Source organism: Felis catus, chromosome A2, assembly GCF_018350175.1.
Source record: "Felis catus isolate Fca126 chromosome A2, F.catus_Fca126_mat1.0, whole genome shotgun sequence".
Lineage (NCBI taxonomy): Eukaryota > Metazoa > Chordata > Mammalia > Carnivora > Felidae > Felis > Felis catus.
The window spans coordinates 10,103,202-10,130,388 of record NC_058369.1 but is presented as its reverse complement, the minus strand read 5'-3'; the positions used below and the strand labels follow the sequence as shown (position 1 = coordinate 10,130,388).

At 52.7% G+C, this 27,187-nt stretch overlaps 2 long non-coding RNA genes across 6 annotated transcripts in view; one reads left to right on the top strand and one right to left on the bottom strand.

The window, feature by feature from the left end:
• The window catches only part of LOC123382411, a 70,999-nt gene that overhangs the window by 20,643 nt on the left and 23,169 nt on the right, over window positions 1-27,187 (top strand). For 3 of the 4 annotated variants that reach the window (XR_006590720.1, XR_006590728.1, XR_006590726.1), the window contains exon 3: window positions 10,116-10,450. This is a non-coding gene — a long non-coding RNA (uncharacterized LOC123382411). Of the gene's footprint in view, window positions 1-10,115; window positions 10,451-10,963; window positions 12,034-27,187 lie in introns of those variants that run through there. The other variant, XR_006590718.1, reaches the window with a different exon arrangement.
• Window positions 4,885-6,371, bottom strand: LOC109494570. Of its 2 annotated transcripts, XR_002149471.3 has the most exons (3): window positions 6,024-6,366; window positions 5,585-5,705; window positions 4,885-5,017 (listed from the first exon to the last, which is right to left on the bottom strand). It is a non-coding gene; the product is annotated as an uncharacterized LOC109494570 (long non-coding RNA). The 2 variants fall into 2 exon arrangements; XR_002737159.2 differs by having other exon boundaries at window positions 5,585-6,371.

Genomic DNA, 27,187 nt, shown 5'->3' with positions numbered 1-27,187 from the left:
GGCTTCTCAAATACCAAGTGACTGCTGAATTTCTTCCAAACGGATATTCAGGGACCCAGCCGGGTTCAGTTTTGGGGTATGCCGTAATAAACATGGGACTTCAAAAAAAGAAGAGAGAGGAACAAAAAGAACAAAGGTTTCAAACGTCATATGCAGCCACGTATTTCAAGCATTTTGACCATGCATCAGAGCATTAATTTTTCACAATGCAAGGCAGTCTTACCCCGGTTCAGAACTGAAGAAAAGTTTCCCGAAGTATATTTATCCTATTTCTGTGCACTGAGTTCTGATATTTTCTATTCTCTTCTGTTCCATTTTTGAGAGGCAGGTCGTTCTCACAAATACAGTATTTTTCTCTTCAAGGCTCTGGTTGATGTCACTGGACTCCTATGTAGCAACTGGGAGAAAGGACTGGGGGGGGGGGCAGGGTGACTGATGGTTCTGACCAACTGGTTCGACTTCACACCCGTTAGTGGGTTGTGGCGTGTGTGTGAGAACTCGTGCGCATGTGTGCATGCATGTGCATAAGCGTGTGCATACAGGCATGTGCACGCAGGTATGTGAGCATGTACACGTGTGTGTGCACACCAGGGTTGAGATGAAGGAGTGGCAAGTGAGGAGCAAAGTCTAAGGGGGTGTCAGAAAACTCCACCATCAAGATAAATTAAAAAAATTTTTTTTTTTCAACGTTTATTTATTTTTGGGACAGAGAGAGACAGAGCATGAACGGGGGAGGGGCAGAGAGAGAGGGAGACACAGAATCGGAAACAGGCTCCAGGCTCCGAGCCATCAGCCCAGAGCCTGATGCGGGGCTTGAACTCCTGGACCGCGAGATCGTGACCTGGCTGAAGTCGGACGCTTAACTGACTGTGCCACCCAGGCGCCCCAAGATAAATTTTAAAAAAATTAAAAAAAAATTTTAACGGTTATTTATTTCTGAGACAGAGACAGAGCATGAACGGGGGAAGGGCAGAGAGAGAGAGACACACAGAATCTGAAACAGGCTCCAGGCTCTGAGCCGTCAGCGCAGAGCCCGACGCGGGGCTCAAACTCACGGACGGTGAGATCGTGACCTGAGCCGAAGTCGGACGCTTAACCGACTGAGCCACCCAGGCGCCCCTAAAAAAATTTTTTTAATGTTTGTTTTTGAGAGAGACAGAGACAGAGAGAGACAGAACATGAGCAAGGGAGGGGCAGAGAGAGAGAGAGGGAGACACAGAATCTGAAACAGGCTCCAGGCTCTGAGCCGTCAGCACAGAGCCTGACGCAGGGCTCGAACCCAGAAGCCATGAGATCATGACCTGAGCCCAAGTCGGACGCTTAACCGACTGAGCCACCCAAGTGCCCCCATTTATTTATTTTTGAGAGACAGAGAGAGGCAGAGTATGAGTAGGGGAGGGGCAGAGAGAGGGGGAGCCACAGAATCTGAAGCAGGCTCCAGGCTCCGAGCTGTTGGCCCAGAGCCCAACGCGGGGCTCGAACTCATGAACCGCGAGATCGTGACCTGAGCCGAAGTCGGACGCTTAACCGACTGAGCCACCCAGACGCCCCAAAGCACCACATTTTCAAATACAGCCAGGACTGGCCGTGGTTTCAAAGATCGGCCTCACTTCACCCTAACCCTGGTCCCATGTACATGCACGTGTTTGCACGTGTGTTTGCATGCACGAGTGCACGGGTCCACAAGCATCTGTGGGTGTGAATGCACTCATGTTTGCATGCTTCTGTGTGTGCATTGTGTATGCATGACTGCCAGCATGTGCACATACGTAGGCGTTCGTAGGCCTGTGTGCACGTGTGTGTGCATACCTGTGTGTGTCTGCACACACACGCCTGCACGCCCAGAGAAACATCCAGAAAGATGCCCTTTGAGCTAACCATACTTTTCTTCGGCGAGGTGAGAACCCAGGTATTTCTCTCTCTTTGTCCCTGGTACGCGTCCTCTTACAACCAGAATAAAAACAGGGAAGTCATTTTTACTCCGGAGGGAAGGTCGTGGGCAGAGGTGTTTCCCTCAGGGAAGCGCACTGAGAAGGGGGGATTCCGAGAGATCCCCAAATATACTGACCATCAGTAGTTGCTGACATTTACTGAGTATTTCGCCGTGGGCCAGGAACTCCTTGTTCTTCGCTCACGGTTCTGTCTGCGGACAGTGAGCGGTGCTGAACACCCATTTGTTGGACGGATAAGTGGATGAAAAAATGACTGAGTCCATCATCCCAGCCTTGGAACCAGGACTGCCATCGTTGGCCTTTGCCTTTCCCTCTGCCTGGAACGCCCTTCCCGATGGTTCTCACATAGCCAGCTCCTTCTTGTCATTTAGACTCCAGTTAATATCACCTCCTCCGGGAAGCCCTCTCTACTGACCTGTTTACAGCAACCCATCAGCTCATTTAAATTCTCTAAATAGCACATTTCTTGTTTTTATCACTCAGCTCCCCGCTGAGGACAGACCTCGTCCCTCTTGTTCGACGCTATCCCCACCCTTCACGCTCAGCTCCTGCCATATAGTAGATACTCAGTAAATATTTGCTAAGTAAATGAACGGCATCCCTCTCCCATTACAAATGAGGAAATTGAGGCTCAGAGGTTCAAAGCCACCTGCCCAAGGTCACCGTGTTTTTCGGGTGGTGAGACGGGGATTTAAACCCTTGTCCTTCCGATGCCAGAGCCTGGGCCATCCGCTAGGACACGGCCCTCTCCTCCAGATGGCACCAGACCCTGTTCCTGATGCTCTGGCAACATGAAGTCTGGCTCCCAGAGGCTGCTTACAAGTGGACCACCTGCCAGGAGAGGCCCTGGGGATGATGGAAACAATAGCTTCTGTTTATTGAGCACCTACTGTGTGCCGCTGACACGGGCTCAGAGAGGCTGTGCCACGTGCTGGGGTCCCACGGCTGATTCGTGAGACGTGGCCTCATGGGTTGTGGGTTGAATTGTGCCTCCAAAAAGATATGTCCAAATCCTAACCCTTGGATCATGTGAATGTGGTCTTTTTTTTTTTTTTAAGTTTATTTATTTACGTTTGAGAGAGAGAGAGAGAGAGAGAAGGCACGGGGCAGAGAGAGAAGGAGAGACAATCCCAAGCAGGCTCCATGCTGTCAGTGCAGAGCCCGATGGGGGGCTCGAATTCATGAACTGTGACATCATGACCTGAGCTGAAGTCAGGATTCTGACGCTTAACTGCTTAACCGACTGAGCCACCCAGGCGCCCGGTGAATGTGGTCTTATTTGAAAATAGGGTCTTTGCAGAATTAAGATAGGAACAATGTAAGAGCATCCTGGATTATACAGGTGAGCCTAAATCACTGGCAAGTGTTCTTATAAGAGACAGAAGAAGAAAAGGCCAGGGAACTGGATGGCTCAGTCGGTTGAGCCTCGGATGCCAGTTCACATCATGATCTTGTCGTTCGTGAGTTCGAGCCCTGCATCGGGCTCTGTGCTGACAGCTCGGATCCTGGAGCCTGTTTCAGTTTCTGTGTCTCCCTCTCTCTCTGCCCCTCCCCTGCTCACGCTCTGTCTCTCTGTCAAAAATAAATAAACGTTAAAAAAAAAAAATTAAAAAACAAGAGGGGAAAGGCCGTGTGAAGAGAGAGGCAGAGATCGGGATGATGGGGCCACAAGTCAGGGCACACGGGACCCCCAGGAGCCAGAAGAGGCCTGGAAGGATCCTCCCCTACGGCCTTCGATGGACGTGGCCCCGAAGACACCTTGATTTCAGACTTCTGGCCTCCAGAACTTTGAGAGAATAAGAATCCTGTTGTGGTGAGCCCCCTAGTCTGTGGCCGTTTGTGACAGCAGCCACAGGAAATGAATACACTCTATTCTCCCACGATTTAGCGTAAATGTCAAATGTACAGACAAATGGAAAGAATTGTCTGCTGAACACCCATCACTTGGCGTCTACAGTTGACATCTGGCTTGATTTGTCATTATCTGTCCTTCTCTCCATCTATCCACCCACCTCATTAACATTTTTGTGAATTAAGAATTTAATTGCCTTTAGAGCGGTTTTAGGTTCACAGCGAACTTGCGGCAAAGGCACAGATATTTCCCATGTGCCCTCTGTCCCTGCCGATGCACAGCCTCCCCCGTCATCACCATCCCCACCTGAGGGTACATTTGTTGCAATTGATGAACCCACACTGACCCTTCCTAACCACTCAAGTCCATAACTTACAGTTCACTCTGGGTGCTGTGTGTTTTGTGGCTTTGGACAAATGGAGAATGACCTCTGTCCACCATTATCGTCACACACACAGGGTATTTTCACTGCCCTAAAAATCCTCTGTGCCCCACCTGTTCATCCCTCCCAGCGCCCCCCCCCCCCCCCCCCCCCCCCCGCCGCCGAGCACTGGTGTTTTTACGTCTCCAGAGTTTTGCCTTTTCCAGAATGTCATAGAGTGGGAATCACATGGTACCTAGGCTTTTCAGATTGGCTTCTTTCACTTAGCAATATACATTTAAGGTTCTGCCCTGTCTTTTCACCTGATAGCTTGTTTCTTTTTGGCGCTAATGAATAGCTTGTTTTATCCGGGCGCCTCATTTCTTAGCGCATTTCAAGGTAAGTCACGGCCTCTTCCCCATTTATTTTAACACAGCAGCCAAAGGGATCTTTCTTAACAGTCAGATCATGCTCCTGCCCCCTGCCATCCTCCTGGCCTGTGCCAGCCCACGTGGTCACCACCGGCTACATGTACCTACTGAGTGCTTCAAAACGACCAGCCCGAATTGAGGGCTGCTCCAAGGGAAAACGTACCGGATTTCTAAGACTTAGTACGGACAAAAGGATGTAAAATAGCTCATTAATCATTTTTTTTCTATTGATTTGCATGTTGGATGGGTGATAGTTTGCCTAGATGGGGTATTAAATAAAATACAGGATTACAATTAATTGCATCTATTTATTTTCCACTTTTGAAAACGTGGATGCTGGGGAATTTTAAGTTACCCATGTGCCCTTATCTGTGGCTTCGTCGTATCCGTTGTCCCGCGCCGGTCTAGGATGTCCACTCCACTAGGGCAGGGGGGATTGGACGCGCAATAAATATTTGGTGAATGAACGAATGAATGAACCCAAGCCTGAATGGCCCCTGAAGACGTGGCTCTAAGTCAAAGATTTATTCGGCCAGGGGCGAAGGAAGACAGCTCCTACTTTTCAGGAAGCCATCTGGGCTCCCGGGGCCTCTTCAATGGGGGGAAAAGTGGGCACAGGCAGGGGCGTCCCCCCGCACCCCCCTGCGGGGATGGCTGGTGCCCCCCACCCCCATCCCCGCCTCCAGCCTCTGGGACAAGGGCAAGTGTCAGGGGGTGGAGAAGGAGGGGCGTGCGGGAGGGGGACCAGCGCCAGGCGCGGGGCTCCACCCGGCCGCCCCCCACCCCCCTCACCCCCGTAACCCCCCCGCCCCCCGGGGGCTGGGCTGGCGGGAAGGGGCCGGACTGCCCGGCAGGCGGGACGGAGGGAGCCGGGGTGTCTGCTATCGACCGCCTGGGCCGCTGCAGGGAAGCTTTTAGACCCGCCAGCGCGTCCCGGCGGGGGGACGGAGGTCTGGGCTTCCCCCGCCCCGCCCCGCCCCGCCCCTACCTGGGGGCGGCCAGGGGCTTGCAAGGGGCGCCTGCACGGCCTGTGGACTCTGCCTCAGAGCTGAAATCGGAATCCCACTGCTCACACCGCCGCCTTCACACCGGGGTTGGCATCGCCTTCCCTGGCGAGAGACCGTTTACAGCCGCTAGGTTCCCACGCCTGCGCGCCTCGACAGGTGCGTGGGCCCGGCGGCCGCAGGCCACGGAGTCTGCGCCCTTTGCATCCAGAAGGTCCCAGAAGTGTCCCAGCCCTCTCTCTGTGCCGCCCCAATCACTGCTCTGATTTCTATCGCTGCGGCTTAGTCTAGCCTTTTGGGGAACTTCGTGCCCCTGGGACCGCGCAGGGTGGCCTCTTTCGCCGGGCCCGCCGCTTCTCAGCCACAAACATTGTCAGATTTGCCTCCTTCACTGCTGCCTGGCAGGCCGCGGGGTGAACGGACCTCGGCTTGTTCATCTGTGCCCCCCTGCTGGTGGACGTTTGGGGTGTTTCCAGCGGTTTGGAGATCACAGCGAAGCCGCCGCGAACGTTTGCCAACAGATCTGTCTTTGCGCAGACGTTATGTGTTCGTTCCTCTCGGGGAAACGTCCAGGAGTGGGGTCGCTGGGCTGTGTGTGAAGCTCACGACTTCATGAGACCCGAGGCCTGTGGCAAACTGTTTTACACCCAGCAGCGGCGGATGAGAGAGTTCCAGTCCCTCCACTGTCCTGTCAACACTTGGTGTTGTCAGCATCCAGTTTTGGCCATGTCGACGGCTTTTAGCCTGGACTCTGGCAGTCATGTCTGTCCCGCTTCCGCGCAGGATCCCCCACTGTTGTCCCCCCCCCGAAACCAGATACATGATGTGTTATTACTTCCCTTTTTATTATAGAAAAACTTCACACACATGCAAAAATAGAAGCGTGTGAAAACCTCCTATGATTTGAGTCATGATCCGCGTGTTGCCCATCTTGTTTCACCTTTCACCCCCCAACTTTTTTTTCTTGTTATGGACTATTTTATTTTATTTTATTTATGGACTATTTAAAAAAAATTTAACATTTATTTATTTTTGAGAGACAGAGAGAGGCAGAGCATGAGCAGGGGAGGGGGAGAGGGAGAGAGATACAGAATCTGAAGCAGGCTCCAGGCTCTGAGCTGTCGGCACAGAGCCCGATGTGGGGCTCGAACTCACAAACGTGAGAGTAGGACCTGAGCCGAAGTCAGACACTCAACCGACTGAGCCACTCAGGTGCCCCATTTATGGACTATTTTAAAGCAAATCCCAGGCACCTATTGCTTCTGTAAGTATCATATGAAACTTCTCAAAATGAAATCGCATGACATTGTGACCTGCCTTGAAATAGTCCAGTGGCTTCTTATTGTTCTCAGAGAAAATGTCAGCCTTCCTGTTCTACTCCTCCCTTTCCACAGTCCATGCTCCACCCGCACTGTCCCTCTTGTCCTGACCACACTCCAAACTTGTTCTTGCCTCAGGACCTTTGCACGCACAGGCTATTCCCTCTGCCCTTCCCCCAGATATCTGCCTAGTTCCTGTGGTAGGCGGCATCAAAGATGGTCTCCCATGGTTCCTGCCTCTTGGTCTTCATGCCCTTGTGTACTTTCCTCCTCTTGAGGGAGGGCTGGACCACTCACTTCTAACCTATAGGATGTGGCCGAAGTGGGTGGTATGTCATTTTCAAGATTAGGTTATAAGACTGTGACTTCTGTCCTGCTGGGCTGTCCCCGTTACTAGTATTCTCTCTTTTCTTCTCACTTGCCTGCCCTGATGAAGCCAGTGACCAAGATGTGAGCCGTCCCGTGGAGGGGTCTAGGTGGCAAAGAACAGAGAGTAGCCTTCAGCTAATAGCCGGGGAGGAACGGAATTTTGCCAACAGCCCCCTGTGTGTGCTTGCAAGCTGACCACACCCCAGGGGGAGCCTTGAGATGACCACACCCCAGGGGGAGCCTTGAGACGGCCACACCCCCAGGGGAGCCTTGACTGCACCCTCTGGAGAGACCCTGGGCTAGACGACCGGCTGAGCAGCACCCAGATTCTTGACCCACAGACCCGTAAGATCATCCATGTGGTTTCAAGCCTCTAGATTTTGGGGTAATTGCTTATGCAGCAGTAGATAACTAATCCCACTCTCTTACTTCCTTCAGGTCTTTGCTCAAAAGTCACTTTCTTCCTGCGTGAGGCCTTCCCTGGCCACCCCATTGAATCTGCACCCCCATGCCAGCGCTGCCATTCACCTCCCCTGCTTTATTTTCCTTGTGGAACTTATCACCTTGGATTTTATTTAACTGATTCATTGCCTGCCTTTCCCCGCAGGGCCACTGGCTCTTGGAGGACAGGGGCCTCTGTCCGTTTTGTTCATTGCTCTGCCCTCAGTCTTTTTTTTTTTTTTAACGTTTATTTATTTTTGAGACAGAGAGAGAGAGAGAGAGAGAGAGAGCGAGCATGAACAGGGGAGGGTCAGAGAAAGAGGGAGACACAGAATCTGAAACAGGCTCCAGGCTCTGAACTGTCAGCACAGAACCCGACGCAGGGCTCGAACCCACGAACCGTGAGATCATGACCTGAGCCGAAGTTGGACGCTTCACTGACTGAGCCACCCAGGTGTCCCATGCCCTCAGTCTTGAACTGAGGCACTCTGGGCACACAGTAGGCCACACTGGATTTTTTTTTTTTTTTTTTTTTTTTTGTGCAAGTGGGAAGAAGGGCAGAGAGAGAGGGAGACACAGAATCTGAAGCAGTTTCCAGGTTCTGAGCTGTCAGCACAGGGCCCCATGCAGGGCTTGAACTCACGTGCTGTGAGATCATGCGATCATGAGATCATGACCTGAGCCAAAGTTGGATGCTTAACTGACTGAGCCACCCAGGCACCCCAGGCCTCACTGGATTTAAAGGCATACCTACAACTGATTTAGCGATCACACTTCTCGGTATGTACCCCCTCAACAAATGAGAGCCGGGTGTTGAAGAGATATTTACACACCCATGTTCACGGCAGCATTACTTAAAAAAAAAAAAAGTTTATTTATTTATTTTTAGAAATCTCGACACCCAGCATGGGGCTTGAACTCACGGCCCCGAGATCAAGAGTCACGTGCTGGTCTGACTGAGCCAGCCGGGCGCCCTCCTTACAAGCTGCGTCATTCACAGTAACCGAAGTGTGGAAGCGACCCAAGTGCCCTTCAACAGATGAATGGGTAAACAGAATGTGGGGTATTCATACAAGGGAATGCGATTCAGCCTTAAAAAGGAAGCGAATTCTGACGTGTGCTACAACACAGATGAGCCCCGAGGACATTGTGCTCAGTGAAATAAGCCAGACACCAAAGGACAAATACTTGTGATTCCAGTTATATGAGGACTTAGTGTATAAAAATTATGGAGACAGAAAAGTAGGATGTTGGGGGTCCGCGGCCGGCGGGAGGCAGAATGGAGAGCTAGTGTTTAAAGGGGACAGAGTTTCAGATTTACAAGTTGGATGGGGTTCTGGAGACAGACAGCCCTGATGACCGCACAGCAGTGTGAATGTGCCTTAAGGCCACCACTTAAAAATGGTGATGATGGTAGGGGCACCTGGGTGGCTCAGTCGGTTAAGTGTCTGACTTTGGCTCAGGTCATGATCTCACAGTTCGTGAGTTCGAGCCCTGCATTGGGCTGCAGAGCCCCCTTTGGATCCTCTGTCTTCCATTCTCTCTGCCCCTTGCTCCCCTGCTTTGTGCGCTCTCTCTCTCTCTCTCTCTCTCAAAGATGAATGAAGATTAAAACAAAAATGGGGAGGATGCCAGATGCTATGATGTTGTATGCCCCAGGGGGCGGGGCGGGGCTACAGCTTCAGGTTTCTTACGGGGTGGGGGCCTGGGCGTCCCCCTCCTTGAGCCGAGCTGTGTGCGACCGACCGTTCCTGCCCTGAACCCGTCACATCTGCGTGCCTTTTACATCTTCCCAGCTTCGGGGGGAGTTTTTCAGGGATGGGAAAGCCCCTTCCTGCCCAAGTGGGGAACCAGAAAGTATTCCTCTTTTGGGCACCGAGTGTGGGCTTAGAGAGCCGGAGAGCCTGGCGTGGGCCCCGTCCACTGGGGCTCCCTTGTCCCTTCGGCAGCTGCTGGAAACCTGTGTCAGGAAGGGTCTTTGGCCCTGGGGACAGTGTCCTGCATGAGTCACACTTTGGGTGGGTCTCTGACAGCCGTCCTCTCTTTATCTCTCGTTCCTCATGAGCCACTACAGCCCCCACAGGCCCCACTCAGCCCTCCTGCCCTTTGTCTGCAGGTGAATGGAGAGCCCACGTTCACAAAGGGTCTGTGTGCCCATATGACACTGAGAAGCTCACAGCCTGGCTGTGTCCTGAATATTCTTCCATTCGCCTCGGTGCGGAGTGAACCGTGTCCCTGCAACATTCCTGTGTCGAAGCCCTAATCCCCCAACGTGACTGTATGTGGAGAGGGAGCCTTTAAGGAGATAATTAAAGTTACATTAAGGGTGGAGCCCTGATAGAACTGGTGAACTGGTGTCCTTTTTTTTTTTTTTTTCTTTTGAAAGACGCAAGCTGGGGAGGCAGAGAGCGGACGGACAGAGGATCCGAAGGAGACTCCGCACTGCCAGCAGCGAGCCCGGTGTGGGGCTTGAACTCAACGAACCTCGAGATCGTGACCTGAGCAGAAGTCTGACGCTCGACCACCGAAACCACCCAGAACTGGTGTCCTTATAAGAACAGGAAGAGAGACCAGAGATCTCTTGCTCACTCTTCACACACACAGAGGCATGGCCAGGTGAGGAGGCGGCGAGAAGGCAGCCGTCTGCCAGCCGGGAAGAAAGCCCTCAGCGGGAAGGGAATCTGCCAGCGCCTTGACCTTGGACTTCCAGCCTCCAGAACTGTGAGTTGCGAATCTGTTATTTGTTTACATATCTGTTGTTTATAAGGCACACAGTCTATGATACTCTGTTGTGACAGCCTGAGCCGAAAGGGGAGAGTAACAGTTCCTGTGGCTCCCGGTAGCCCTGCGGCCACCTCTCACCCTTCGCTCCACTCCCTGGAGGTGACCCACACAGTGGCCGGGCCTTCCTCCATTGTCCCCTTTGGCTGTGCCACCTGTCACCCGTCACTGGTCTCAGCCTTGGCTGGACACGTGGATCACCTGGGGGGCCTTGACAGTGGTGACCCTTGACCCCAGCCCTAGAGAGTCTGAAGTCATTGGGTGAGGCTGGCTTTAGGGAGTTTTCCAACTTCCCTGGGTGATTCGAACGCGTAGACGGGGCGGAAAACCGCAAATCTACAGCGGTGTTTCCCAATAGGGGGCAGTTATGTCCCCCGCCCAGGGGGTAGTAGGCAATGTCTGGAGACATTTTTGGTTGTCGCAGTTTGGGGCATGGGTTATATGAACATCTAGCAGGTGGAGGCCAGGGATACTGCAAAGCGGCCTGCAAGGAACGCTGACCCAGCCCCGAACGTCAGTCCCGCCAAGGCCAAGAAACCCTGCCCTAGAGCTCCGCGAACCAAGCGTTCTCCACTCGAAGGCGCACAACACCGCATCAGGGGGTGGTGCTGGTGCCAGTGGGCTCCCGTTTTGCAGATGGGAAAACTGAGGCCCAGAGACAGCAAGTGACCTGGCCGCGCTCAGACAGCGGAGCTGGGTGCTCACGCTGGTCTTTAGCACAAACGGCGGCAGAGAGAATCACAGAATCGGGGCGGGCGCTGCTGAACCCAGTGGTTACGCGTGCAGATGCAGCGGCCCGTCACCCTGTGGCTCTGTCCCTTCATCCCTGCTTCACCCACCCCTCCCGCCCACCGTGCCTCAGCGTCTCTACTCATAGTGGGGGTATGGCCGTCATGAAACCTGCACGGGTGGGCTTGGAGGGTGCTGGGAGCGTAGGGGGCAGGGCCAGGGTGGGATGGGGGCCACCCAGATCGGGAGCGGAAGGCCCAGGTATTATCTGGGGGAAGAGCATGCCAGGCTGAGGGAACAGCGAGTGTGACCCTGGACTAGAAGGAGGGAGGGAAGGCCTGCTCTTTCGCTTTCTCCTCCTCTCTCCTTCCTGAGCCAAATTTGGAAAAGGGCCACCGCCAGGCCAGGCAATGGCACGCAGTGGTGTCTTTGGGCTGGGTCACACGGGCTCGCAGAGGCCCATTCTGCACATCTCTTCCTAGCCTAGGACTCGGTGACGTCACCGTTCACGGCTTGAAATCCACCAAGCTGGGGAAACTTACACCATGGAAACTGGCATACACTACAGATCAGGTCCCCTCGCCCGGGGCCAGTTTCCCTTGTGCCCGTAGCTCACACCCCTGTGCACACCCCCTCACGCTCCCGTCTCTGTGTGTCCAGGCTGCTGTGACAAAGCGTCATGGACTGGGTGGCTTATTAACAGTAAACATTTAGGGGCATCTGGGTGGCTCGGTCGGTTGAACATCCGACTTCGGCTCAGGTCTTAGTCTCATGGTTCGTGGGTTCGAGCCCCATGTCAGGCTCTGTGCTGACAGCTCGGAGCCTGGAGCCTGCTTTGGATTCTGTGTCTCCCTCTCTCTTTGCCCCTCCCCGCACTCATGCTCTGTCTCTCTCTCTCTGTCTCAAAAATAAATAAATATTAAAAAAATATAAAACAGGGGCGCCTGGGTGGCTCAGTTGGTTGAGCGGCCGACTTCGGCTCAGGTCACGATCTCGCAGTCCGTGAGTTCGAGCCCCGCATCAGGCTCTGTGCTGACAGCTCAGAGCCTGGAGCCTGTTTCCGATTCTGTGTCTCCCTCTCTCTGACCCTCCCCCCTTCATGCTCTGTCTCTCACTGTCTCAAAAATAAATAAAACGTTAAAAAAAATTTTTTTTTAAATATATAAAACAAAGCAAAAAAGCCAATAAGCATTTATTTCCCAAAGTTCTGGGAGCTGGAAATGCAAGATCAAGGTGCCTGGTAAGAGCTCTCTCCCTGATTCCTAAATGGCCATCCTCTCGCCGTGTCCTCATGGGGCGGAAGGGGCACGGGAGCTCTCAGGCGTCCCTTTTATGAGAACGCCGATCTCATTCATGAGGTTCTACCCTTGTGACCTAATCACCCCAAAGGCCCCACCTCTTAATACCCTCCCTTTGGGGGGTAGGAGTTCAACATCTGAATTCTGAGGGGACACAAACATTCAGCCTATAGCACTGGCCTTACCCCTTCGCTGATTATCACCTTTGCAACTTGAAATTGACCAAGGTGGGGAAATTTATGTCTCAGAAATTGGCAAACACAGCAAATCCCAACTGGGTTTACCAGCCCAGGGATGCTTACGCCCTGAGGGTGGCCCCATCCTTGGCTGACATCTTCCTGCCTACATTTCAAGATAAACAAAGCCCCTTGCCCTCAGGTGAGGCAGGAGGCCAGTCTGGTGGAGGAGACGGAAGACCAACACATATCAGGTGTCATGAACAAAACAGCAGTGGGGGAGTGGGGGTAGGGAGAAAGTGAGGGACAGGGGAAAGCCCCCTCTCTGCCCTCCCGTCTCTCCCCCATCAGTCCCCTGGGTGCCTTGAATCTTTTTTCTTACAGCTCCCCCTCCCCTCCCAGACCCCTGAGTCCTTCCTAAGGCCCTTGCCCGCTGCCCTGGGTCTACCCTGCTCCCAGAATTTTCGTCACGCAGAAATTTCTCAGCTCCAAGCTCATTTCTGCTCATTGAACTCATCTTTCACCTAAAATTGGCTTTGCTGCCTGCTCTGGGCAGCTTCCCTGCTCCTGTTAGAGAGGCGACATGGGCAGTGACTCGGAGGTCACCCTGCCCTTCAGGGAGCTCTGTGGTCACCACCTCACTCTGTCCACACCCATCCCAATGTCAGAGCCATTGAGGGTGGCAAGCCCTCCCCCCCCCCCCCCCCCCCCCGACTCCCCACAGCCTGGGGCAGACCCAAGGCTTGTCTGCCCCAGCGTGAAAGTAGTTTAGGGAGGCTGCTGAATACGCATCCAGTGGTCCAGCCTTCCTTTGCTCTGCCCGGACTTAGTTTCCCCATCTCCTCACCCCAGCCCCTCCTGGCGGAAGCTCTTTTAGAAAGAATTGCAGACACACAAGGATGAAGCAAGGTAGCCCCCCTCCCCAAAATCTTAGACACCCAGCTGAGTCCCCAGCCTGCTGTGCCCACCCTGCCCTCCCCCCAAATCCGGGGCTGAAGCCAGAAGCCATGTCTTCTGTTTATAGATTGAGGAGGGGGGAGAGGGGTTGGCAAGTTTTAAAAGCTCATTAAGGCCTGAATTCTTTTTATAGATGAGGTTTCCTGCGACTTTTCTTTCCTCCACCCCCTCCGCCCCTCCCTGCTTTCTGAATGCCGTATTTATTTGAGTTAGAAAAATAATGAGGTCCCTGAGGTCGTACACAACACCTCGGCTCTCTAATCAAAGTATTGCTGTGGAATTAGAAATATATAGAAATTTCTGTGCGCTGGCCCGCGGGCCACCAGCTGTGGACGCAGGGCGTGCTCACCCAACGCCACCCAAGCCCCACCAGACTGTCTTTGGGGGAGGGATATAATTAGCTGTTTCCCAGCAAAGTCTCTGCGGTGGAGAATGGGATTAAAATGCCCACGGTACTCCCTAGCGGGGGCTGGGGGATGGGGTAAAGCCCACTCAGAAGACATTCCTGGCTGGAAGGAAGAAAAATGGAGGGCTGGGTTCCCCCAGCGAGGGGGTTAGACACACCGGAGGCACTCAATCAAGTATGCAAAATGAATCGACGAACTAACAGTGACAAAGGACCCCTCCAGGCCTGAGGCTGCTGGGCCTGCCTCCCAGGCCCCTGTGGTGCTGGGGATGGGGGAGGGGGGGGTCCTGGTTTCAGGAGGGCAGCTCTCGCTTTAAATCCGCCCAGCCCTAAAGCAGAGAGATTCGGGGTGCCTGTGGGGAGCGGAGGGCCAGCGCCCGGCCCACTGCCCCCTCCCGCCCTGGCCTGCCTGGACCAGAGCAGACAGCAGGTGACATTTACAGAGTCTTAGGGTGGCTTCGGCAGAGGGGTGGCGGGGGGAGGGCGCCTGCGTGTGTCTGTGCGAGTGTGGGGGACCCTCGTGACTGTGTGTGACCACGTGGGAGTGAGGACGTGTGTGACTGAGCACCTCCCGCGTGTCCACTCTGTGCTGGGCACCAGGTGAGCAAGATAAACAGCCCTGTCTGCACTGCGCTCCGTCCCGGAGGGACAGACACTAACCTCACACGTGTGTGTGTGTGTGTGTGTGTGTGTGTGTGTGTGTGTGTGAAGCTGCCATGGGATAGGAGGCCATGTAAGCGTGTGGAATTTGAGGGCACGTGAGGGCGTGAGTGTGCGTGCGGCTGTGTGGGAATTTAAGCGCACGGGAAGGGTGTCACTGGGCGAGGGTGTGTTTGGGGCACAGGTGACCTGTTTGCCCCACATGCACCCGGGCTTTGGCCACCCTCCGTCGGGGCCCATCCACTGCCCCAGTCCCTTCTCTACATTCACCCCCTTCTCCTGAGGGTTAGCCCTTCCCTCCGTCCAGCCTCGTACTCCCCTCTTCTGTGTGTTTGGACTTCACACGTCAGGGTCCGGGGACGGCCCACCTTGTCCGCCATCTCCCCTGCCCGGCAGGAGGGTCAGAGGGCTGGGCCACCTCGGAGCCCTCTGCTCCCTGGAGGCCCTTCCCGTGCCCTTCTGGTGGGGGGTGGGGGTGGGGGGCTTCCACTGCTCTTTGGGTTGGGGGTGTGGGGGTGGCCCGGAGAGCCCACAGGGGGGTGGGAAGGAGGATGGGAGCCTGGGGCTGTGGAGGGGTTTCCAGAACATTCTTCCGCCCCCCAGTTGACAAACTCAGGCACCCAGAGAGGAAGAGGGAGGGGACTGAGAGCAGACCCTCTGCTGGGGGGTGGTTCTCGGTCCTGGCTGCCCAACAGGGTCGCCCAGGGAAGCTACAAAATGTCTCTGATGTCCTGGCATCTCCCCCACCGAGGCTGCACCCCCAGCAGGAAGGAGCTGGAAGTACAGGGTCCCAGGCAAAGCCTAGGGCAGTTCTCAGCAGGGATACGGGTGACAGTGGGCCCGGATCCTTCTCTGTGGCGGGGCCGTCCTACGCTCTGAAGGATGTTGAGTGGCCTTTCTGGCCTCCACTCACTCACCGGATACCCATAGCACCCTCCCCCTCCCCCCTGCCCTGAGTCATGACAACTAAATATGTCCACACATAGCCCAATTGCCCCTGGAGGGGGTGCAGAACCGCCCCCGTGAGAACCTCTGGGCTCAGGGCACACGTGGGCCTCGAATGGGCACCATGATGCCAACCCTTCACCGTCTCCCAGTGCCCCCAGAAGGCTCTGGTCTTTGGCAGGGGAGGGGGGCTTTCCTTTTGCCACATTCTCCCCCCTAAATCCTTGGGAAAGGAGCGAAGCGGGCGAAGCAGAGGGCAAGTGGGATGAGGGCCAGCGGGGACTGCGGGCCCAGGTCCGCGAGCAACGGGGGGTGGGGCGGGGGGCTCCCCTCGGATGCCCGGAGCTCCGGCCGGCGCTGAAGGAAATGATTTCCACCTGCCTTCTCAGCAGCGCTGCCCCAAGGCTGCAGATTAAGAATCAATTAAGAGCGGGAAGAAGGATTTGCCAAGCGGAGGCGGTGAGAGCTGGGGGCTCGGGGCCGCAAGATGGATGGATGGGGGCGACTGGCAGGGGCGAGGGGCTCCGTGGGCCCCCGGGCAGGGGGGGGGTGGGGCTCAGGGGGAGGCTCCCTGAGACCGCAGTCCAGGGTAGCGGTAAAACCAGTGCTCGCTTCGGAGGTCGTTGTGAGGATTGAAACGTGTGCGGCTCTAAGAATAGTGCCTGGCATGCTACAGAGGACAGACAGATCGGCGTTTGCTAAATAAAAATAAGACGAAGGATGGGGCCGGGCCTCCCCTGGCCGGTGGCCGCCGCGGGAGACCCTGCGGGTGCCCCCACCCGGACCACATCCCCTTTCCGGGGCCAGTGCACCTGTCTTCCACCCGCTTTGGGTTCGGCCATTAGCTGCCAAGGACTGACACCTGCCCCTTCTCTGGAGCATGTCTTGTGCTGGGAGCCCCCTCCTCTGGAGATGCCAGGGGGCTACTCCCTCCCCCCAGGTACAGCCCGCAGCCAATCGCGGTCCGATCTGGGGGTGCTAGAGGCCAGCCCCCCCCCCCCATTGCCTCAACTTGTGACAACAATATGATGCAGTTCACACTCCAGAGCTCCCCGTGGGATCAGGCTGGGGTTAGATCCAGCTGAACCCACGTCCTGGCTGAGCCCATCCATCTGTCCGTCCTGCTTCCCTCGCTCTCTTCTCTCCTGAGAGTCCTGCCCCCCACATCACGGGCATCTGAGTCCCTGCCTCACGTTCTGCTTCCAGGTAGGCGCTACGGACCGAATGTTTGCGGTCTCCCCACATTCACATGTTGAAGCCCGAACCCGGGATTGGGTTTCGAGGGGATCGTGAGGGTGGGGCCCTCATGATGGGATTAATGTTCTTAGGAAAGGTGGGGGGACGCCTGGGGGGCCCAGTCGGGTTATGTGGCTAAGCACTCAGCTCTTGGTTCCGGCTCAGGTCATGATCTTATGCTTCGTGAGTTCGAGCCCCACATCAGGCTCTGTGCTGACAGCTTGGAGCCTGCTTGGGATTCTCTCTCTCTCTCAGTCTCTCTCTCTGCCCCTTCCCTGCTCGTGCTCTCTCTCTTGCTCTCTCTCTCACAAATAAATAAATAAACAAACATAAAAAAAGAGGGGCGCCTGGGTGGCTCAGTCAGTTAAGCATCTGACTTCGGTTCAGGTCATGATCTCACAGTTCGTGAGTTCGAGCCCCACTCCAGGATCTACACTCTCTCTCCCTCTCTCTCTGCACCTTGTTCACTCGAGCTCTCTCTCAAAAATTAATTAATTTTTAAAAATTAAAAAAAAATTTTTTTAAGAAAGAAAGACAAGGAAGAGACCAGAACTCCTCCGTGCCTGCCCTCCCTCCCTCCTCTGTCTTCCTCTGCCACGTGAGAACACGTGAGAACACAGAAGGTGTAAGCTGTCAGTCAGGAAGAGAGCTGCCACGAGGGACTGAATCTGCCCAGACCTTGATCTGGGACTTCCCAGCCTCCAGGACCGTGAGAAAGGAGTGTCTGCTGTTTAAGCCACCCCCCTCCCGGCCCCTCCCACATCTATGGTATTTCGTTACAGCAGCCCAAGCTGTCGGAGACGGTCGCCTTCCTAGGAGGCCGACCCAGCTACTCACACACCAGCTCGAATGCAGTCTTAGAACTGAACCCCACTCCCTGTGAGCTCCAAGTCAACCTTCCCCTGCCCCCGTGATTCCAACTCCTGTTTCAAATCAGATGACACTCCTGTCACCCCAGCCTTGCCTCTCCAAATGCCCCCCCCCCTCAGTGGCCAAGGTGATCCTTTTCGGTTTCTAATTATTTGTCTGATCAGTAGTACATTCACACGTTCAAAAAAAAAAATGTAAATACACAAAGAGGTATTGTTTGACAGGTCCCCTTTTTACTTTTTTTTTTTTTAAGTTTATTTATTTTGAGAGAGAGAGAGAGAGAGAGAGAGAGCACAAGCAGGGGAAGGGCAGAGAGAGGGAGAGACAGAATCCCAGGCAGGCTCCGTGCTGTCAGCATAGAGCCTGATGTGGGGCTCGATCTCACAAACCACGAGATCATGAGCTGAGCCAAAGTCAGGAGTCGGACGCTTAACTGACTTAGCCACCCAGGTGCCCCAAAAGGCCCCCCTTCTTACTCCAGGCCCCACTGGCCCAGTTTGCAAGCTGCCAACAGATATACATTATTACCAGAATCAGATATATCTTTCCATAGTGTCTTTATGCAAGTCTGGACAAATATGAATATATTTTTCTGCCCCCATCTACAAAAAAAGGTAGCTGACTCTGCATTCTACTCTGTGCAGAGAAATCTTTTTTTTTTCATAGAGAATTTTTAAAATGTTTATTTACTTATTTTGAGAGGGAGAGAGAAAGGAATGAGCAGGGGAGGAGCAGAGAGAGAGAGGGAGAGAGAGAATCCTAAGCAGGCTCTTCATTGTCAGCACAGAGCCTGACATGGGGCTTGATCTCCTGACCCTGAGATCATGACCTGAACCAAAATCAACAGTCGACGCTTAGCTGACGGAGCCACCCAGGTGTCCCTAGGCAGAGAAATCTTTTAAAAGATTTTCATAATTCTCTGATGTCTCGATCTGGGCATCTTGGGCAGGGTAGTTCTTCGTGACATGTGACTGGTTGTCACAGTGCAGGCTGTTGTGTGTCCCCGCTGCCACATCCAGATGTCACAAGCAATCCCAGGCATTGTGACCGCACCAAACTCTTGCACATTTCTACCGTCAACCTGAGGGGTGATAGTGTCCCTCACTGACAACTGCTGCACCACATCTGACCTCTCTGGCCCCCATGTCTCCTCTGCCCCCACCACTCTGGCCATGTTAGCCTCATCACTGTTCTTTGAATACCAAGGCTTGCTCCTGCCTCAGGGCCTTTGCACAGGTCATTCCTTCTCCTTGGAACCTTCTTCCTCAGTTACCCCCAGGGTTAATTTTTATTAGCCTCACAACATGAAGGCTGGCTTTCCCTACAGCAAGGGATCTGAGGGAGCTGAGGCTCTGCCTCGTTCTGTCGCCTGTGTCACACTCTATCCATCAGACGATGGTTCCTCAAGCCACACTCCAGATGGAGGTAGACGGGGCTCCGTTTCTTGCAAGAAATAATATCAAAGAATTTGTGGACGTATTTATTTCATAAACATTTTTTTTAAGTTTATGTATTTATTTTGAGAGAGAGAGAAAAAGTAAGCATGAGAGGGACAGAGAGAGTCCCAAGCAGGCTCTGCACTGTCAGTGTGGAGCCCTACGGGCGGCTCGAACTCACAAACCATGGGATTACGACCTGAGCCAAAATCAAGAGTCAGGCGTTTAACCGACTGAGCCACCCAGGCACCTCATATTTTAAAATTCTTTTTATGGTGATCTAATTGACGTAGAGCATTGTATTCTAAGTGTGCAACATAACGATTATATATATATGTTATATATGTTATTACATTACATACATATAATGATCACCACAATAAATCTAGTTAAGACCCATCACCACACGTGGTACCAGTTTTTTTCCGTGTGATGAGAACTTTTAAGATCTACTACTCTCTTAGCAATTTTCAAATATACAGCGCAGTATTGCTACCTAGAGTCACGGTGCTGGACATTCCATACCCAGGGCTTATATGCTATCTGGAAGTTTGTACCTTCTGGCCACCTTCACACATGGGCAAAATGGGGGTAGGTGGACATATTTTATTTTATTTTATTTTTTAGTTTATTTATTAGAGAAAGAGAGAGGGAGAGAGGGAATCCCAAGCAGGCTCCACATTGATAGCGCGGAGCCCGATGCGGGGCTCGAGCTCACGAACCACGAGATCGTGACCCGAGCCGAAATCAGGAGTCTGACGCTCAACCGACGGAGCCACCCAGGCGCCCCTGGGTGGACATGTTTTAAAACCACCACGTTCTACCGTACTTTTTTTCCTTCTCTTCCCGTCTTTAAATCATATATATCGCTCACGTCCTTATTTGTGGGCTCTCTCCTCTACAGCTACCCTGTGAGGTCCCCAAGAGTACAAACCACCCTCTTTGTTCCCCAGCACAGAGTAGTGGCTTGACAACTAGGGTTTGGGTTGGGCTTCTGGGAAGCAGAGCCTGAGATAAGGATTCAAAGGCAAGTCCCGTTTATTTAGGTGGTGACCCGGGGAAACACCAGCAGGGGGGCAGGGAAGGGAGACAGATGGAACACAGCTGGTGACTGACGGGCGTGTTATGGAGCCCGTTACCACTGTGGGTGACTGAAGCTCATTCGCGCTGGGGACCTCCGGGGGGCGGTGCAGGACGGCGCCGGGAGGTGAAAGAGACAGACGGCTCGTTTGCTCACCAACTGCCCGTCAGGTCGAGAGGCGATCCCGGGGAGGGGGGCCGTTCCCTGGCTCTTGCAACCTGCCAGGCTCGGGGCAGAGGAGGCTTCAGAAGCTTTGGAGAAAGCCCCAAGGCCGAGAGCCGCGCGCGTAGCGGCAGCTGGACCGCAGCCGGGAGCCTGCTGAGCCGGTGAGGCTGGAGGGGTCTGGATGGGGCATCGACAGCTTCCGCTGCAACCATCAGTTGAATAATTGAATACACATTTTTCAAGAGTTCCCCATAGCCTAAAGGACACTTCTGAGCTGGCACATAAAACCACTGTGACCCAGCTTTGGGTCCTGATGCTACATCAGCGGTGGCAAACTCGGACATCTACAGGGTCCGCCGGGCAGGAAGGACAGAGAGCAAAGCCAGCTGGGGGTTAGGAACAGGGAGTCCTCCTGGATTTCCTTTTCCTTTTGTATACAGAGATGTGAGTATGGCTGGACCTTGCTCTTTACGGGGAAAGCAGTAAAACGTGGGCCAAATGTTAAGATGCTAAGGGACCCACAGGCGCTGTGTTGGGAGGCAATAGGGAGTGGTGGGGACCGCGGAGGATGCGAGAGCCCGTTCCCCTTATGCTCTGGTCTCTTACTGCCTTGTGGGGATGCAGGTCCTGGCTGGGTTACCCGATTTTCTGGGTTTTCTTGGAAGGGCACAAATCTGGATTTTTATACAAAATCGTTAATTAGTTAGGGACGCCTGGGTGGCTCAGTCGGTTAAGCATCCGAGTCTTGGTTTCGGCTCAGGTCACGGTGCCCAGGGTTGTGGGATTGAGCCCCGCATTGGGCTCCGTGCTGGGTGTGGAGGTTCCTTGGGATTCTCTCCCTCTGCCCCTCTCCCCTGCTCACTTGCGCGCGCGCTCTCTCTCTCTCTCAAAATAAAAATATACAATATAAAAAACGTTAATCATTAATTTTTAAGCCTTAGGAGCTCTATCCAGATATTTCTGAAAATATTTGTGGGCTAGTTTTGACTAGTTATCACCCTCTGCGCTACCCTTTTGGAGCAACTTACAGCTCCAAGAACCTGGCATATCCTTTAAAAACCCTAAGCCTTTGCACACATTTTTCCCTCTGCCTGGTCTGCCATTCCAGTCTTTATGGAAAACTCCTATTCATCCCACAAAACCCTACTCAGAAATTACTCAAAGCAGAACTCCCCTGGAACGCCTCCTGAGCATTTTCTTATTTTGTTGAGTAGATTTATTTGTTTCTTCCTCCACACCCCACACCCCAATCCCCACATACAATCTATGTGCCCCCTGGGGGGTAGCTCTGTGAGTCCCGGTCAGCACTGTGTCCTCAAATTCAGGGTCCAGCACCGCAGGGCACAAACAGAGCTGGTTGAAGGCATGGCCTTGTCATGTTTCACCCTGTTATCTATATCCAGTGGTATAGTGGGTGTGTGTAAGCTGGCTCTTTATTATTATTATTATTATTATTATTTATATTTTCAAGGTTTTACTCTTTATTTATTTTGAGAGAGAGAGAGAGAGAGAGAGAGAGAGAGAGAGAGAGAGAGAGAATCCCAAGCAGGCTCCGCACAATCAGGGCAGAGCCCAATACGGGCTCAAACTTGTGAACGGTGAGATCACGACCTGAGCTGAAACCAAGAGTCGGACACTTAACTGAGCCTCCCAGACACCCCTGCCAGCTGGCTCTTAATTACATTTTTTTGAAGTTATGGTGCCTGGGTGACTCAGTCAGATGAGGGTCCGACTTTGGCTCAGGTCATGATCTCGTGGCTCATGAGTTTGAGCCCTGCATCGGGCTCTGTGCTGATAGCTTGGAGCCTGGAACCTGCTTCCAGTTCTGTGTCTCCCTGTTCTACCCCTCCCCTGCTCGTGCTCTGTCTCTTAAAAATAAACATTTAATTTTTTTAATGTTTATATATTTTTGAGAGAGAGAGAGAGAGAGAGAGAGAGAACAAGTGGGGGAGGGACACAGAGAGAGAGAGAGAGAGAGAGAGAGAGAGAGAGAGAGAGAGAGAGGGAGACACAGAATCCAAAGCAGGCTCCAGGCTCTGAGCCGTCAGCCCAGAGCCCGATGCGGGGCTCCAACCTGCGAACCGCGAGAGCGTGACCTGAGCCGAAGCCAGACGCTCAACCGACTGAGCCACCCAGGCGCCCCCGTTCTAAAAATCTTTTACTGGAGCGCGCCAAACATACCGCCTAGCGGGCATGTCAGAAGCAGACCACGCGATGAATTCTCATGAAATGAGTATAACGTTTTACCAGCACCAGATCAAGGATGGAACACTCCCAGCCCCCAGCGACTCCCCCCACCCCCAGCCCCTTCCAGCGGCCACCACCCCCCCCCGCCCAAGGATAACCGTTGTCCCAGTTTCCATCATCACAGAATACTTTTGCCCGTTCTAGAACTTTGTAGAAATGGAACCAGACAGTATTTCTTCTTCTGTATTTGCTGCTTTTTGCCAGTATTGTCTGCGAGATGCGTCTGTGTTGCAGTATCCCAGTGTTGGACTCCCACAGTTAGCCCCTCCAGTCTACTCTTATGGACATTTGGGTGGTTTCCAGTTTGGGACTACTTACCCAGGAGCGGAACTGCTCCGTCATGGGGGCGTGAAGAATCAGCTTTCGTGGGTGTAATGAAACAGTTTTCTACAATATTACCAGGTGCCCTCCCACCGCCAGGGTGTGGGATGCTGCACAGAATCTTCTTCTTAGATGGCAAGGCCATCTTCTTAAAATGTACATCAGGGGGCGCGCTGGAGTGGCTGAGTCAGTTAAGCCACCAACTCTTTCTTGACTTCAGCTCAGGTCATGATCGAAAGGTTCATGAGTTCAAGCCCTGCGTCAGGCTCTGCGCTGACTGCACAGAACCTGCTTCGGATTCTCTCTCTCCCTCTGCCCCTGCTCTCTGTCTCTCTCAAGATAAAATAAACTTAAAAAAAAATCATCAACAACCACTGCACAATAAACAAATAAAACGCATGATTAAACCAATTAATTTTTTTAAATTTTTTTCTTTTTTAATATTTATTTATTTTTGAGAGAGAGAGAGAGAGAGAGAGAGAGAGAGAGAGAGAAGAGAGAGAGAGAGAGAGAGAGAAACAGAGCACAAGCAGGGGAGGGGCAGAGAGAGAGGGAGGCACAGCGTCTGAGGCAGGCTCCAGGCTCTGAGCTGTCAGCCCAGAACCCCACGCAGGGCTCAAAATGTCCCCATTTCAAATGAAATATCTCGAAGACATCGTTCCCCGTTTCCCTCCTAATCTAAATTAGCTCCCTGGTTATTCTCCTAGCTTCCTGTTCTTTTCCTTCAAGGCAACGATTACAGTTTAATAACGACAAATGTGTGTGATTTGGATGTTTATTTCATCTGTGCCCAGGTATCAGTCATGTTCTATTTCCTGACTGGGCTTGTAGGTATACGGGTGCTCGTTGATGAAATTATACATTAAAAAATATATTGAACACACATACAGCCCTTAGGCCCCTGTTAGGCACTGTTCTATGCATTTCTCAAATATTAATTTATTTCATTGACATGCATTCATTTCACTTTTCAAACACTCGTGAAATGAATTAATTTCAACGTTCAAATGTTAATCTATTTCATTTGATCCGCAAAACAGCCTTATGAAGTGAGGCGGTTATTATCCTATTTAGAGATAAGAATATAGAGGGACATGGGGCGCCTGGGTGGCTCGGTCGGTCGAGTGACCCACTCCTGATTTGGGCTCACGTCACGATCCCAACATGGTGGGATCGAGCCCCACGTCGGACCCCATGCTGGGATTCTCTCTCCCTCTGCCCCTCTCCCCCACTCGCGCTTTCTCTCTCTTTCTCTGAAACAAAAAAAAAGTAAGTAAATAAATAAATAAAAAAAAGAATATAGAGGTACAGAGACCCCATTCCCCTCAACCTCTTCAAAGGCTCGGAATCTTCCCCTGCACCCTCCACCTCTGACTGCCGGATGCAGGAGGAGCCGGGGTAGTGTAGGATTTGGCGGGGTTAATTTCGAGTCTTGCGCTGGAAGGGGAATGATCACTTCCTCTGCGTCCCATTGGCCAGAACTCGGGCCCATGAGCCTGCCCAGCCATAGGCGAGGCTGGGAAAGGCAGTCTTCCTGTGTGTACGGGGAGAGGAAACGGGTTTGGTGAGACGAGACGGTGGCTTCGGGGTCACCCTTTTTCCTGAGCGCCTACTAAGTGCCAGATATTTATCCATGTTCTGCTGTTCAGTGCTGGAAATACATACATACATACATACTTGATTTAAAATACAATTTTAAATTAGCAAAATTTTACAAAGTTTTTGAATAAATACATTTTGAAATAAATTACGGTGAAGTGATCACACAGCGTGTGTGCATGGAGAGCGGTGCGGAGTGGGGATGGCCCTGTCCATCTGTATGGGGCCAGCAGTCCTGGACGGCAGAGCCTCTTCCCAGATGAAGCAGGTCCTGCCATCCCGCTCCCCGGCAGCCATTCTCCTCTTTCTCTTGAGTAGCAGTCTTTTCAGTTTTAGCTGGGTACATGGCTTCCCTGTTAGAGACTACAACTCCCAGTCTCCCTTGCAGCTAAGTGTGGCCATATGACTAAGTTCTGGCCAATGGGATGTGAGCATTCGTGCCGCGTGCCGCTTCCGGTGTGTCCTTCAAGGAAAGCTTTTGCCCTCCACTTCCTTTTCCCTGATTCTCCTCGAAACTCCAGGAGGAACCCACCAGTGATGTGCATGGCAACACTGTCCCCCTAGCCCTGGACCTAGGCTAACCTCTGGACACTCACATGAGCAAAAAATAGACCCTCATCTGAGAGCCACTGAAATTTTGGGCCTCTTTGTCATAGCATCGTGGCTTGTGCAGGACTAATGCAGCCTCAGCCCTCTCCTGCAGGCTAACCCCTTGGGTGCTGACCTAGCTCCTCCATTCCTGTCACCACACTCCCTCCCTCCCTCCCTCTTGTGACTCTGACGTCCCACACAAGAATGCACAAACCTTCCTAGATTGTGTCCCGAGTAAACACCAGCATGTGAGAGACGGGAGTCAGATAGACAGGTTATGTCGAGACTTCGTTTGTTCAAGATCTTAATGCTCTGGGCTTACCGCACTATTTCAACCACCAGCCTACAGAGTCTAGACTCATAGAAGTCTGATATTTTTGTTTTCCTGGAATCCCTTTCCCTTTCCTTTTCTACAGTTTCGCTTGGAGGAACCATGTCTTAACCCCCTTTTGGCCAACATGGAACAGCATGGCAGGATTGAAGCCCTCTTCCCCCCCTTACCTCCAGGGATGAGCATGTGGCCCAGGATAGGCCTATCAGAACATTTCCCCCTTCCTGGTTGGTCCAGGGATGGACCTGTGACCCAAGACGAGTGGATGAGAGACAGTCCTCAGACTTTTGCAGCAGTTGTTGGAAAAGAGGTATTTTCTGTCTGCCAAGGTTGCTAAGTTGTGGGGATATAAGTCAGGAATGCATGGAACCGTCTCACCACTATTTATTGAGAGCTGGCCTGAGAGAGAGGCTAACACAAAAGAAATCTGAATTGGGAGATGGACAGACCCAGACTCCTGGTGACATCATCGAGCGCCTGGATCCAGCCATGACTGAAGTTATACAGCTGTTGTACTTTTCCCTTGTACGAGCCAATGCCTTCTCTTTTTGAATAAGTGATGGCAATTAAGGGTTTCCTTATGTGCAAACAAAAAATGTTCTGGCTGTTGCAAAGATTTCACCTCTGACCTCACCCAAGGGTGATAGCCCAGTGTTTACTCCATTAGGCTGATCATCTCCCTCCACTCTAGGTCTTTCCATCTATCAGAAAGGAAGAAGAAAAGCCCCACTCAAGCCAACTTAAGTAATAATAATAATAATAATAATAATAATAATAATAGTCACCATCTTGTAGAACAGTAAGTTCAGAGTCAGGGCAGCTCCTGGGTTGATTAATTCAGTGGCCCGATGATGTCATCGACTCAGGGCCTTTGCTGCCCTCCCTGCATCTTAGCTTTGTCCTAAGGCTGGCTCTCTTCATGGTCTGAAGTCAGCTTCCAGAACTCCAGGTGTCATGTGCAGAAATGACAGGTTCCAGCAGCAGAAGAGCCCATCTCTTAATCGCATCTCTTTTCAAGAGGAAGGAACCCTTCTCCTGGTTCGCCCTAACCCGAAATTTGTCATGTGGTGTCTCGGTTTGGGGTCCTCCAGAGGTGCACTCAGAGGCCCAGTTTGAGTGCAAGCAGTTTATCTGGGAAGTAAATCCAGGAAACACTGGCGGGGAGATCAGAAATGACATAGGAAAAGGAGGGCAGCCAAAGCAAGGGGTAAATAAGCAGTCACTGCCAAAGGCACCCGGGGTTCAATTCCGCTGGGCTACGTTGTGCGGACGCGTATTTCTGAGGCGTCTCACCCAAGTGGAGAGGGCCCTGCGAACGCATGCTCCAGATCCCATCCATCCTAGATTGAGGGCTGCTCCCAGGGTCACTTCCGACCTGTCCCACGTGTGGATCAGGAGAAAACCCCCAGGTAGAGAGCCGCACACACGTGCCCAGGGGTCGGCAAACTCTGTAAAGGTCCAGATAGAAGTATTTTTAGCTTTTCAGATTGCATAGTCTCTTTCGCAGTTAGTCTACTCTGCCCTTTGAGCGCAAAAGAGCAGCCCGAGAAGATTGGGAAACAAACGAACGTGGTTGTGGGCCAATAAACTTTGTTTGCAAAGACCGGCCTCAAGCCCTAACTTCGTCCA